The 15,032-nt window shown below is 51.3% G+C and overlaps 1 protein-coding gene and 1 pseudogene across 1 annotated transcript in view; both read left to right on the forward strand.

The window, feature by feature from the left end:
- The window catches only part of LOC146811317 (condensin complex subunit 2 pseudogene), a 34,197-nt pseudogene extending 29,974 nt beyond the window's left edge, over positions 1-4,223 (forward strand).
- Positions 1-15,032, forward strand: part of LOC146811315 (uncharacterized) — a 1,339,659-nt gene that overhangs the window by 444,563 nt on the left and 880,064 nt on the right. The gene's annotated exons all lie outside the window — the stretch shown is intronic.

Genomic DNA, 15,032 nt, shown 5'->3' on the forward strand with positions numbered 1-15,032 from the left:
AACACGCGCGAGCACCCCGTGCAAGCGCCGCAGATTGAGGGCCGTGTTGCGATGGGGGATAAAGCCAGACTGGTCTTGGTGGACCAACTCGCCCACCACGCCGACCAGCCGGTTGGCAAGCACCTTGGCAAGGATTTTGGGCTCCGCATTCAAGAGCGAGATAGGCCGATAGGAGGTAACCCGGTCTCGGGGTTTCCCCTCCTTGTGGATCACCACGATTGTAGCCAGACGTTGGTCCGGCGGGAGGGAGCCCAGCGAGTGGGCCGCAAGGAACATCGCGCGGAGGTGGGGTGCCAGTACGTCCTGTCGCAGCTTATACAACTCGATAGGGATGCCGTTCGGGCCCATGGCCTTGCCAGATGCAACCGAGCGTATAGCGAGGGCAATTTCGTCCGAGGTAGGAGCAGCATCCAACGACTCCCTGTCCTCCACCGAAAGGGAGGGCAGCGCGATATCTCGAAGCAGGGCATGAGAATCCGCCTCCGAGCAGGGGGAGACCGGGGAATACACCTCGCGGAAATAATCCGCGAAGCAAGAGACAATGTCTTCTGGCTCGGTGACACGTACACCATCCATCCTCTCAATCAGCGGAACCACACGACTCGCCCTCTCCTTTTTATCCAACCACGCAATCAATTTACCAGCCTTATCACCCACATCATACAGTCGCCCCTGTTGCTCTCTACTGAGGCCCCTGGCTGCCTCCGTGACGAGGGCCCTATAGGCCTCTTGCTTAAGGTGTAGAACATGCAGTGCAGCATCCGTCACCCCACTCCCCAAATCACCCTCCAGTTCAGTAATTTCGGCCTCCACTCGGGTCACCTCCTCCTGCTCGCGCCTCCGGGCATGGGATATGAAGGAGAGGGCCTCCCCCCTAATAACTGTCTTGAAGGCCTCCCAAAGGGAGATAGCCGAAGGGACAGACCCCACATTCTCCTCGAAATACCGCTGCAAGGATTTAATCAAGTCAGCGCGAATAGTGGGGTCGCGCAGATACCAGGCATTAATTGGAGCTACCCTGCCCTCCCCCCTCGGGAGGACACCAAAGTGCAACAGGAGCGGGGAGTGATCTGAAATACCCCGCGCCAGATGGCGCACCTCTCCCACCCTCCCAGCATAGGCCGCAGGGACAAGGATATGATCAAGCCGTGAGAGGCTACCATGGGCACCCGAATGGAAGGTGTATTGCAGCTGCGTGGGATGTTTTAAGCGCCAGCAGTCCACCAATCCCAATGTATCTAAAAGGCCGGACAGCCACGCCTGCGCCCGGGGGAGGTCCCTAGGGGGGTGACGATCCATAGTCCCAGAAACCACCGCATTGAAATCCCCCCCAACCACCAGAAGCCCCCCCGGAAGGTCAAGGAGGAGGCGCCCCAGGTCCGCAAAAGTGGTAGACTGTAGCCCCGGTGGGACATACACTGAGACAAAGACAACCACTTTGCCCTCCATTCTCCCCACCAAGGCAATGTAGCGTCCCCTCTCATCATGGCGCACCTCATCTATTTCCAGCGGGAGCGAGTTCTTAACCATGATGCCCACCCCCCGCGAGCCAGACGTGAAGCCCGAGTGGGCCACCAAACGATAGCCACGCCGATTCATGGCAAAGAAGGAATTACCAATAAGGTGTGTCTCCTGCAGAAAGACCACATCTGGCGAAATTCGTTTCAGATACTGCAGGACCACACCTCGCTTAATCCTATCCCCCAGTCCATTAACGTTCCAAGACAACAAAGTCAAGTCCCTACCCCCCATCACATACAGAAGCCATCACTCGTCCCCCCGAGAGCACCTCAAAAACACCAATACAGTAAAGGGTTTGCCTTGCGGTAAAAACGAACAGCACCCCACCCCAACCCACCCGTCCCAACAGAACTCCCCCCTCCCTGCACCCCTGCATGAGCCCGAACAGCCCCCCCAAAGTGCAGTGTGCCTGTCGCCCCATAGATGAAAACACTAACTAGTCCCCCAGAGGAGGAGGGAAAGCCCCCAAGAGACCCCGTACGACCTCCACGGGAGGGGAACTTACACAGTCAGTCAATGATGACAATAATGTTGTCCAGAGCAAGGCCTACTATTAGTCCCTCAGTCCTGATCCGGCAAGCCCTCCCCACCAACCGCGCCCCCCCCACCCCCCCGGCCCCGGTCCCCGGGCAAAGTGTCCAACCAGTCCCCGGCCGCCTCGGGACGATCAAAAAAGTGCGTGCGGCCATCCACCTCTACCCTCAACTTCGCTGGAAAAAGCATCGCATACTTGAGGTTCAGGTCCCGTAGGCGACGTTTGACTCCGAGAAAACTCAGTCTCTGCTTCTGAACCGCCGGAGTAAAATCAGGATAGAAGTTTACGTCCATATTGTCGAGTCTGACCGGTCCTTGTTGCCTAGAAGTCTGCAGGATAGCGTCTCTGTCCCGAAAGTTGAAGATCCGGGCAATGAGAGGCCTCGGAGGGGCTCCGATCTTAGGTCTCCCTCCGGGGACCCTGTGGGCACGTTCCACTGCGAAGAGTTTACTCAGCCCCCGGGGCTGGAGGCGGGTGAGGATCAGGTCCTCCACAAACAGATCCGCCGCCTCCTCCTCACGTCCCTCTGGCACCCCGACAATGCGAACATTGTTCCTCCGGGCCCGACCCTCGGAATCTTCCAGTCGACGATCCATCAGGGCGCTCGCCTGGCCCAGTCGGCGCACCTCCTTTTGGAGGGCCGCCACGTCCGTTGTGAGGCCCGAGGTGGTGTGGGCCAAAGAGTCGACCCGGTCATTCGTCTTGGACAGATTGGCCGTCACCAGGCCCACATCCACGAGGACCGAGTCAATCTTTTGCGCCAGAGTGTCAAAGCGCTGGTCCACTGAGGCCTTCATCTCGGCGATGGCGCCCATGACGTCCCGGAGGGTCAGATCCGCGGGCAAAGCAGGGGCATCAGTCGGGCCAACAGGGGACCTACGCGGCGCCTCTGGAGATCCCTTCTGGAGGGTGTAGCGGTCCATGTTGTTAGACTGAGGGGCTGCGCCACGGCGGGTCGATTTCACCTTTGCCCGGTCGCCATCTTGTTTCGTGGACATGGCTGCAGTCCCCAAATCGTGCCAATCCCCTTGAAAAGGGCTGACAGACCGGTTCACGGGCTCCGGGGGAGGGCGACCACAGCTCCGAAGGGCGGATCACAGCTGGCGGGCCGGCAGGGCTCCCCGATGAAGTCACACCACCGCACGCCGCCTCGCGACCCTACCTCGCTTGGCAGCAAGGAGGGCGCGAAAGCGAAAGTGAAAGTGCGGGGTACGCGAATCGCCCAGCCTCGCCCGCCGCTGTTGTTCACTTTGTCTCCGGATCGCCCCACAACTCCAATCCGGGGGGCCGGCGTGGAGAAGGCCGCAAACCTCAATCGATGCTCCCGCCGGTGTCCGAGGTCCGATTTGGAAACGGAAAACGGGTGGCACCTCAGCTCGGTCTCACGAACACAGTCCCCTCATCTAGGACAGGATATAGTCAGGATTTATGCAGGAGGTCGCGGAGGTCCTCGGGAGCCTCGCACCTACGCGGCCATCTTGGTTGCGCGCTAGGCTCCTCCTCGATTACCAAGAATGAGGCCAATTTTTTGACACCCAAGCAACCCAAGACCCCAGCGTTCTACATCTTGCCAAAAATACATAAGGCCCAGAGACCTCCACCAGGTAGGCCCATTGTATCTGGCATTTGGTCTATTTTAGAACCCCTGTCCCAGTTTGTTTACTGGTTCTTGAGGCCTCTTGTGTCTCAGATGCCATTGTACCTCCAAGACACAAAACATGTCATATCCTATTTGAAGGACATACAGTTTGATCCCAATAAACATCTTTTGCCCTCCTATGATGTAGAGGCATTGTACACGAATATTCCCCAAGGTGATACTCTCAAGACCATTGAACACCTGCTGTCTCTACATCCTCGGGAGGATCCGACCCCTACACCATTTGTAATGGAGTGTGCGAATCTTGCAATGAGAGAAAATGTCTTTGCCTTTGAAGTCCAGCTATACTGGCAAGTGACAGGCACTTCAATGGGCAGCACCTGCGCTCCCAGTATGGCCAATCTCTACATGCCTTGGTTCGAGAAAACCTATATTTATCCAGTGGCAAATCCCTTCCACAGCAAAATGGTGCTGTGGAAGCGCTACATTGAAGATATTCTGGTTGTATGGCAAGGTGAACCTACAAGAATTCTCGTCCTGGCTGAACTCTTTGAATGTACATCTTAAATTCACAGGTGAATCTAGTAGAGAAGCTTTACCATTCCTCGATCTTCTGCTTTATCCAAAAGATGGACACATTTACACAGAACTATATCAAAAGCCGATGGCTAGGAAAACATTGCTAAACTACAGGAGTTTTCATCCACGAGCATTACGTGATAATCTGCCTGTAGGCCAATTCCTATGCCTTAGGAGAAATTGCACTGAATTGGTCAAATATCGGGAACATGCTGATAAACTCTGTCGTAATCTCATTACATGACAATATCCGTCATATTTGGTGCATCTAGCAAGTATGAGGGCTCGCAATAACAACCGGGATGCTCTTTTAGAGACATACCCAAAAACCTCTTCTGCTCGTTTGGTATGTGTTAGCACCTTTAGTCATTTGAGCAACACCATCAAAAAGGTGGTTCTCTCGAACTGGCACATTCTGAATAAAGGCACAAAAACCTGTGAGAGACCCCTTTTTGCCTTTAACCCCTTCAGCGCTGCGGGAATTCCCCCCGCGGTGCTGAAGGGTTCGAGCGCGGGCGGAGCCATGACGGAACGGTTCCGTCATGAGCACAGCGCAACCGATGCTCATGACGGAACCGTTCCGTCATGGGCATGGAAGGGGTTAAACGGAGCTCTACTCTTGGCAACATCTTGGTACACACAAGACCACGTCAGACACCTCCTACAGATCTCCTACGTACGATCTGAACAGGTCGTCCAATACAGGGGCATTTTCCATGCGGATCCTGCGTTGTTTGCCACTTGACCTCACATACTACGCAAATTGATTTGGGCCTAAAATCCCCATGGACCATTACTAATCATACTAATTGCAACTCTGAGGCAGTGGTATATCTCATTAGGTGTCCCTGCAATCTGAAATACGTGGGCATGATTACTAGAAAGGTAAAAACACGTATAATAGAACATCGGAGCTCAATCAAATGTAAAAAATCCAACACGAAACTTACTCGCCATTATCTGGACACAGGTCACACAGAAGGAGACATCAGTTAACTTGTGTTAGATAAACCCAAATATCACAAAAACATGGGCCCTCTGGATGCTATCCTGTTTCATCGAGAACAATGCTGGGTGTTCAGATTGGCCAGTAACCTCAGTGGCCTAAATGATGACATACCTTGGTGCAGCATTTAAAAGATCTCAAAACATCGTGTAGGCAGGGCCGGACTGGAAACCAAAACCGGCCCTGGCAAAGTGCTCAGCCGGCCCCCCGCGGCTTGGGGGTGCCGCCGAGCTCTTTGCCAGGGCCGGTTTTCGGCCGATTTAGTTACAGGGCCGATTTTGCAGCTATGCTGCAAAAACGCCCTGTAACAAAACGGCCCCCAGGGGCCCAAAACCGGCCCCCACCCGTGCGGCGCACCGGGGGATTGCCCGGTGCCCGCTACGGCCAGTCCGGGCCTGCGTGTAGGGCTTATAACATCTTACCAACCATAGACTTGACATAGCCAAGATATTATATCAACTTTTTTCGTAATCTGTTAAACAGATTTGAGTAATTGAGAAGAGTCTGTTGATAACTGTAAATTTCAATTTGGGTCTATCCCGCCTGTGGCTAACAAGAGACTAGTAAGGTTTGGACACCTGAATATGTACTACACTGTTCTAGGGATCAAGAGCATGCGTATTAATAAAGTTTTATTGTATCTCTAGTTCTCGATACATTACTACAGATACACGTCCTCTCATATTCTTTTTGAGTGACATAGGTCTTTTTAAATACCTCACATATAGCACCTTTTTATACGTATTATCGAGCCTTCTTTGGTTTAAAAGAGATATAAAGAGTATTGAATCTCATTTGGTGTTTACTGTCAAGAGTGATTGCCATGACTACCGCAAGACACGTTTTCCCATTGGATATAGCATCATGTCATTGCACTCTCCATGACGACATCACGTATCCTAACAACGTTCCATCGCCCTGACGAATGAGTACATTATCACACAGGCGCGATCACGGTAAATAAATAGCCACCGCAGTTACCAGACAAATGCTCCCCCCAGAGTCGGATACAGCAATAGGACAGGAACCAAGAGTTGAGATCTAACTGGGAAATGGCTATTTTGACATATTAGCGCCTTTTTGAATTTTGCACTTCGTCTGTCCCAAAGCTCGTGTCACTTTAAGTCGATCGTCTAAGATCGGATGACGGGCACTCTATTATCCCGTAACACAGGCTGGTCCAAACTAGTGCTATTTTATACCATTTTGAAATGGAACAGAGAGGGATAATTGGCTATTTTTGATATATCAGCGCTTTTTACATGCTACACGCTGTTGTCCCCTTGCTAGTGTCTCGTTAAAACGATCGACTACTAGGATCGGATGTCGGGCACTTTATTATCCCATCACATCGACTGACCTATATCAGTGCTGGTTTTACATCATTTGTAATGTCAGCTTAAAGACCGTTTTAGCGTCCACTTGATACTGGCACCTATAGACCACTTTTTTAGTGACGCTAAATAGTCTTTACTTTTCTGTTTGTTCTACATTACAGATGACGAAGAAACTAACATTGTTTCCTGTATGTATAAATATTACATTACAAAATAACACATATAAGACTAGATGCCGTTTTTTTCTTGCTACGAATTGAGTATTTTACCATATACAATAAGCTTTTCTGGGTAACTTGACTGATATGACACCTATATTCCGTAAGTCAGAATAGGGTAATTAATAAACAATAACACTCCTTGTTTGTCCTTGTATGTACTGGGCCTTGTCCCATTAGGTGCTATACTGTCTCATCTTCAATACACTTTTTATTTTGTTATGTCCCTTAATAGAGGGTCCTGCTGTGCATACGACTCTGGAGTTGGTAGAGTCTAACTATACACAGAATATTTAGGTAAGATCACTACACTGGGGTTGAAGTGTATGTGTGTTTATAAATATAGTGGAGGCACAATATTTTGATATAAATATATGGTCTGTTTTTTCTTCCCTCTTTTCATTGTAGGATCACCAGATCTTCTGAATAAGACAAATTGATTTTGGTTGGTCTTTCAATTTTTACAAAAATACTTATGATTTTTGTTATTGTTCACTAACTAAGCAGAGTGGCTTGATATTAAGGTCCTGATGAATGCCCCGAACGAAGTATTGTCAGCTTGGGCAGAAACATGTTGACCACCACACAGGGTAGACATCCATAACCCTGTATCCAGTTACATTTTTAACTCTATTTAGCGGGACGTTTGAATAAAAAGTTGAGTTGTACCCTCAGAGATAGTTATAATTCACATATTTTTCATGTAACTTTTTTTGCACTCTGCCCCTTACCCACACCATTGAGGTACAGAAACATTCACATGCTAGGTTAAAACACTCCTGCTCCTTCCCGAACGGGAAGTAGAAGCCCGCACTGGGTACCTTGCGGTGCCAGTGCGCTTGGAGGAACCCAATGATGAAGCATGTCACCCTTGGGTGAGTGAGGGTTTTCGTCCATTAACAGGGAATGCCCCCCTATATATACACGCACACATTCATCCCCAGCTAGCGTACTATCCTTTATTTAGTGTGAGTTATAATGATCTGTCCTGATACCATCAATGTTGGTCACCTGGTACTTAAACTCACGTAAAAGCTGTTGATGGGAGACTAGCTTCCCTGTCGCCATGGTGACATGAGCCCCCGAATGCCAACGTCTTCTGACCATTGATTAGTGGCTCCTGTCTGTACTTGCCCAAAGAACTAGTAAAAGTGGGAAATCCCATTCCACCATCACAGACGGAGGAGGCTTGTGAGGGGGACCTTTCTAAACCATGGTCCACCTCAGTTCCCCATGAGAACCCACCTAACGTTTTGGTTGTATTACTACCACCTGGGGGATTACTACTTGTAGAACCAGGAGGAATGGTAGTATTGCTGGGAGGAACATTTTCCTTATTGCTGACCTTAGGGCGAATGGGGTCATTTTGCCAGTGGCCAGGTTTCTTACAGACATGGCAATAAGGTTTATTTTCAGGGAAGGAAGAGGACTTTTGGGGCCCTGTAGTGGATTTATCTTTTGATTTATCCCCACCTTTCTCTTGGGTGTTGGAGGAATCTTTCTTCTGGTCACCACCCTGAATCTTTGGCTTTACTCTGGTTCTGACCCATTTGTCTGCCTTCTTTCCCAATTCTTGGGGAGAGGTCAGACCAGAGTCCACCAGGTACAGGCGTAAAAGCTGGTTTTGACAATTATTAAGGATCTGCTCCCTCATAATCAAATTGTACAATCCTAAAAAGTCATGCACCTTGCTGTCATGTATCCAACCTTCCAGAGCCTTAGTAGCACAATCTACAAAGTCAACCCAGTCTTGAGTCTGTGCCTTTTGGTTATCTCTGAACTTAATCCTGTATTGCTCAGTGGTTAAGCCAAACCCATCAACCAGAGCACTCTTCAAGACTTGGTGATTATCAACATCATCTTCTCTATCTCTAACAGTGAGGAGCTTGTCTCTACCTTTGTCTGCAAAGGGGAGCAGCCACAAGATTGCTGCCCACTGCTCCTGAGGGACCCTCTGTACTTTACACGCCCTCTCCAGTGCAGTTATCCATTTGTGGATGTCATCCCCACTCTGGTAGGGAGGGACAATCTTGTTCAGGTTACTATGGTCATGAGTATGTTCTCTACCTCTAGGGACACTGTTGCTGCCACCATTGGGCCCTAGCCCCAGCTTTTTAGAAGCTTTCTGAAGCTCCAGGGTTTCCCTATCTAAGGCCAATTGCTCTCTCTTGATTCTGACCTTAGCTCTCTCAAACTCAAGCAGTTGGCACGTCTTCTCATAAGAGGACTCCCTTTTATGAAAAGAAGTCCTATGAGAAACAGAGGTCCCTGCAGAAGTACCAGAATGATTACATTCCTGAGAAGGAGATCTTGATCTTCTTGGTAATCTGTTAACCCTTCCAGGTGGGGTAAAGAGAGGACCACTGAGGTCTTCTCCCTCACCTTCAGGAACAATTGGATTGTCCAGGTTAGAATCATCTTGATCCTCCTGTTCAGCACAGAGTCTAGGTCCTGGATGTTTTCACTTCCTGGCCTTTCCTCTTCTGCTGTCCCACCCAACTTGCCTGCCTGCTCAGAACCTGGGGTCTTTCTGAGGTCATCCAACAGCAAAGCCTCTATGAGGTGTTGGGTGCGTGTATTTTTCACTGCCTTCAGTTTCCTAGCTGTACACATACTCCTCAATTCTTGGAATGGGATATGGTCATACTTAGTTGTCAGAGGCCCACTGGCTTCTGGTCTAGAAGACATACTAGTGTTATGTGGTGTGGCAACTACCTAACATACAGCCTCATGCATCAAGCCAAAAATCCGTCGGTAAAATACCGATTCGTTAATAACTCCCGTTAGCGAGTTAAAAATACCCAATCCCAATGCATCAACCCAAAAGCAAAAATCGCTATTTAAGGAATCCTTAAATAGCGATTCTTTAAATAGGGATTCCTTAAATAGCGATTCCTTAAATAGCGATTGCATTTAAGGAATCCCAAAGTGAGATTCCTTAAATGCAATGCATCAAAGTTAAAAAATTAGCGATTTCGCTAATAGGGGGAGCAAATTACCATGAAGATGAACTGCATGGTAATTTGCTAAAACTTTGAAAAATGCACTTTTGTGCATTTTTCAAAGTTTCATGTTGCGCACACACATGCCCTTAGAGCATGTGTGTGTGCAACATATGTGCACATATCAATTTCAGGGGTGCTATAGGGTGTCATTTTGACACCCTTGCACCCTTGAAATTGCATGAGCAATTTGCGAGAACCTACTGGTACTCGCAATTTGCTCATGCAATCTCCAATTCATTCCTATGGGCCTGGAGGCCCATAGGAATGATTGGGACGGCATTCCTTAATTGCTACTCGCTATTTGCTAGTCGCAATTAAGGAAAGTTAAGGAATCGCTATTTGAATAGCGATTCCTACATGCATAGCCTTTTGCTATTCCTTATTAGCGAATCCTTATTTTTCGCTAATAAGGAATCGCAAATGGCATTGTTGATGCATATGCCCCATAGTGGGAACTACTAAACTCTCTTGAGTTGGAGAAAGGGTATGCTAGACCCTTGACTTACCCGACTCTAAGTTCAGTAGAACTTACTTTAGTCTAGTTTTGATTTATATGTACCGAAGTACCTATAGTGGTTTTCAGTTAATCACTCAATTAGTTTATCTGGTAGAGCAATAGCAAGCTTGAATCCCATCTGCTATATGCTGTCCACTAGTTATAGTGGGCACCTTGCACCAATCCAAACAACCCTTATTGATGATTAGGTTAAAGACAACCTTTATTTGAAAGCTGTCCTAGTGGTAGCTATGGAGAGCAGCCTTCAGGCTAAGTCTCGAAGGAATGTAAAGCAGCTTGGTTTACCAGATTATAACCTCCTGAGTGACCAAATGAAAGGAGAACCACACAACGTATATGTAAAATATATGTATTTATTTCTAATCACTCTATACTAACCTCTTTATGAGATTAGAGAACAAGGTACACAATATTAAAGAACTAGAACAACAGTAAATAGCACGAGGAGCCTAGCGCGCAACCAAGATGGCCGCGTAGGTGCAAGGCTCCCGAGGACCTCCGCAACCTCCTACGTTTATCCTGTCTTCATCCTGAATCGGTTGAGGGGACTGTGTCGGTGAGCCTGAGCCGAGGTGGTGCCCGTTTTCCGTTTTCGAATCGGACCCCGGGTGCCGGAGTGAGCACCGACTGAAGTTTGCGGCCTACTTCTCTCCTGACCCCAGATTCGAGTTTGGGGGCGACCCAGTGGCGAAGTGAACAACAACGGCGGGCTGGGCCTGGCGAGTCGCGTACCCCACACTTTCACTTTTGCTTTTGAGTCCCCTTGCCATTATCGCAAGTGGGATCACAGCGCTTCTTTGTGTTGGGGTGGCCTCGCTGGGAGACCCTGCCTGCCTGCCTGCGGTGGCCCGCTCTGCCGTCCTGGGGTGGCCCCCGAGGCTCTCGGCCTTGATTGCCTGCTCTCCACTGCGTGGCTGGTGCGGGTGCGAGACACACGACGATGGCCACGAAGCAGGATGGGGATCGGTTGAAGGCCAAGTCGACCCGGCGTGGCACCGCACAACAGGCCAACGTCATGGACCGCTACCCCCTCCCGAAGGGATCTCCCGGCGGATCGCACAAGTCCTCCGAGTCCCCCCCGGATGCCCCGGATTTGCCTACGGATCTGACTTTGCAAGACGTCATGGGCGCCATTGCCGAGATGAAGACCTCAGTGGGCCAGCAATTCGACACTTTGGCACACAAACTCGACGCGGTCCTCATTGATGTCAACCTTGTGAGAGCTGATCTCTCCAAGACGAATGACCGGGTCGAATCCTTGGCCCACACCGCGTCGGGCCTCACGACTGAGGTAGCGGCCCTTCAAATGGAGGTGCACCGGCTCCGTCAGGCAAGTGCGCTCATGGATCGGCGCCTGGAGGACTCCGAGAGCCGGGCCCGAAGGAATAATATCCGTATCATCGGAGTACCCGAGGGACGGGAGGAGTCGGCGGCGGATCTCTTTGTGGAGGACCTGATCTCTACCCATCTCCAGCCTCGAGGACTGAGTAAATTCTTTGCTGTGGAGAGGGCCCATAGAGTTCCCGGAGGCAGACCGAAGGTCGGAGCCCCTCCGCGGCCTCTTATTGCCCGTATTTTCAACTTTCGGGACAGGGATGCGATTTTGCAAGCTTCCAGACTGCAAGGGCCGATTAAGCTGGAGAACATGGAGGTGAACTTTTTTCCTGATTTCACGCAGGCGGTCCAGAAGCAGAGACTGAGTTTCCTGGGCGTCAAGTGGCGGCTTCGAGGCATGAACTTAAAATACGCCATGCTCTTCCCGGCCAGGCTGCGGGTGGAGGCGGATGGTCGCACTCACTTTTTTGACCGCCCTGAAACGGCCGGGGACTGGCTGGACACTTTGTCTGGGGGTCATGGTCGGGATGGGGGGGGGGGGGGACGGGAGGAGAGTGCCCACCGGACCGGGTCTGAGGTACTGACACGGGGGCTCACTCCGGATGCTGCCACTTTCGGCCAAGCTTAGGGTCTTTTGTCTGTTGTGTCTTGTCTCCCCTCCATTGGAGGTGGTGCTGGGTCTCGAGGGGGTTCTCCTTCCTCCTCTAGGGGGTCTTAGTAGTTTAAATCACATAGGGGCGACAGGCACACTGCAAGTTGGGGGGGCTGTTTGGGCTCATGCAGGGGTGCAGGGAGGGGGGAGTTTTGTTGGGGCTGTTGGGTTGGGGTTGGGTATTGTTTATTTGTACCACAAGGCAGAAGTATTGTTGTGCTATTTCTAAAGTGCTCTCTGGGGGGCGATTGATCGATTTCGGCTATGATGGGGGGTAGGGGACTGAGTCTTTTGTCCTGGAATGTTAATGGACTGGGGGACAGGATAAAACGGGGGGTGGTCCTGCAGTTCCTAAAACGAATTTCACCCGATATAGTCTTTCTGCAGGAAACACACCTCATTGGAAACTCCTTTCGTGCCATGAACAGACGGGGCTATCGCCTTATGGCCCACTCGGGCTTCACGTATGGTTCGAGGGGTGTGGGCACTATGGCTAAGACCTCGCTCCCGTTGGAAGTTGATGAGGTGCTCCATGATGACAGGGGACGATACACGGTTCTGGTGGGTAGATTGGAGGGTAGAGTGATTGTTTTCGTTTCTGTTTATGTCCCGCCAGGGTTGCAAACGACTACTTTTGCGGATCTGGGGCGCCTCCTCCTTGGCCTTCCGGAGGGGATTCTAGTGGTTGGGGGGATTTTAACGCTGTGGTTTCCGGGACTGAGGATTGTCACCCTCCTAGGGATCTCCCCCGTGCCCAAGCGTGGTTGTCCGGCCTCTTGGATACCTGGGGCTGGTGGATTGTTGGTGGTTGAAACATCCTACGCAGATACAGTACACCTTTCATTCCGGGGCTCATGGCAGTCTTTCGAGACTTGATTATGTCCTGATGCCAGCGGTACAGGCGGGGCGGGTTGGGGAGGTACGACATTTGGCGCGGGGTATTTCAGACCACTCCCCGCTCCTGTTGCACTTCGACATTGTCCCGAGGGGGGAGGGGAGGGTGGTCCCGATTAATCCCTGGTACCTGCGTGACCCCACAATTCGCGCAGATTTGGTTAAATCTCTTAAGCGATATTTTGAAGACAATGTGGGGTCTGTGTCGTCTGCGGTTTCTCTGTGGGAGGCGTTTAAGACGGTACTCCGGGGGGAGGCCCTGTCCCTTATTTCCCATTCCCGGAGGCGCGAGCGGGAGGAGGTGACCCGTATTGAAACTGAGATAACTGAGTTGGAGGGTGATTTGGAGTGTGGGGTGACAGACGACAAATTGCATGCTCTCCGACTCAAGCAGGCGGACTACAAGGCCCTCGTCACGGAGGCAGCCAGGGGCCTCAGTAGAGAGCAACAGGGGAGACTGTATGATGTGGGTGATAAGGCTGGTAAACTGATTGCGTGGCTGGATAAAAAGGAGAGAGCGAGTCGAGTTGTCCCGTCGATTGAGAAATTGGATGGTGTGTGTGTCACTGAACCAGGAGAAATTGTTGATTGCTTTGCAGAATATTTCCGTGGGGTGTATTCCCCGGTATCTTCCCGCTCGGAAGAGGATTCCCATGCCCTGCTTAAAGACATTGCGCTGCCTTCCCTTTCGGAGGAGGATAAAGTGTTGTTGGACGCGACCCCAACATCTGAGGAGATTGCCCTCGCCATACATTCGGTCGCCTCCGGCAAGGCCATGGGTCCTAATGGCCTTCCCATCGAATTGTACAAACTACGACCGGATACGCTGGCGCCGCATCTCCGTGCTATGTTCCTCGCGGCCCGCTCGGCGGGTTCCCTCCCGCTGGACCAGCGTCTGGCCACTATCGTGGTTATTCATAAGGAGGGGAGGCCACGGGATCGGGTCACGTCTTACAGGCCCATTTCGCTGTTGAATGCGGAACCCAAAATTCTCGCCAAGGTGCTGGCTAATCGGCTGGTTGGCGTGGTGTGCGATCTGATTCACCAGGACCAGTCCGGCTTTATCCCTCATCGCAACACCGCGCTCAACCGGCGGCGTTTGCATGGGGTGCTCGCGCGGGTCCCGTTCATACGAGAGCCGGCCATTATGGCGTCCCTGGACGCCACTATGGCGTTCGACACGCTTGAGTGGCCATATATTTGGGCGACGCTGGCTAAGTTTGGTTTTGGCCCGGGATTCATTGGTTGGGTGAAACTGTTATACTCCGGACCGCTGGCGCAGGTGGCGGTGAACGGTAGAGTGTCGGCTCCGTTTGAGCTGGGCAGGGGCACGCGGCAGGGCTGCCCGCTATCGCCGCTCCTCTTCGCGCTTGCCTTGGAGCCCCTGGCGGAGAGGCTGCGGTGGCACCCTTCTATCCGTGGTCTCCGATGGACCCCCGAGTATGAGGATCGCGTATCCCTTTACGCTGACGATATTCTTTTATACCTTGCTTCCCCGCGTAAATCGCTGATTGTACTAGTGGATGTTTTGCATTCATTTGGCCGCAACTCCGGCTTAGTCATCAACTGGGCTAAATCCTGTGTGTATGTCCTTTCCGGGGAGGCTCCTATCCTTCCGCGGGGTTGTCCTATCCAGATCGCTCCGCAGGGATTTAAGTACCTGGGTATCTTCATTACCCTGGACACTGAGGCCCGATATAAACAGAACTTGCTCCCCCCCTCCAGCGCCTGAAGGAGGACGTGGCGCGTTGGAGGCGCTTGCCGCTCTCACCGCTCGGCCGTGCGGCATTGTTTAAGATGATGTCGCTGCCACGTTTCCTATACGCTTTACAG

Source organism: Triturus cristatus, chromosome 7 (genome assembly GCF_964204655.1).
Source record: "Triturus cristatus chromosome 7, aTriCri1.1, whole genome shotgun sequence".
In the NCBI taxonomy this organism is placed as follows: Eukaryota; Metazoa; Chordata; class Amphibia; order Caudata; family Salamandridae; genus Triturus; species Triturus cristatus.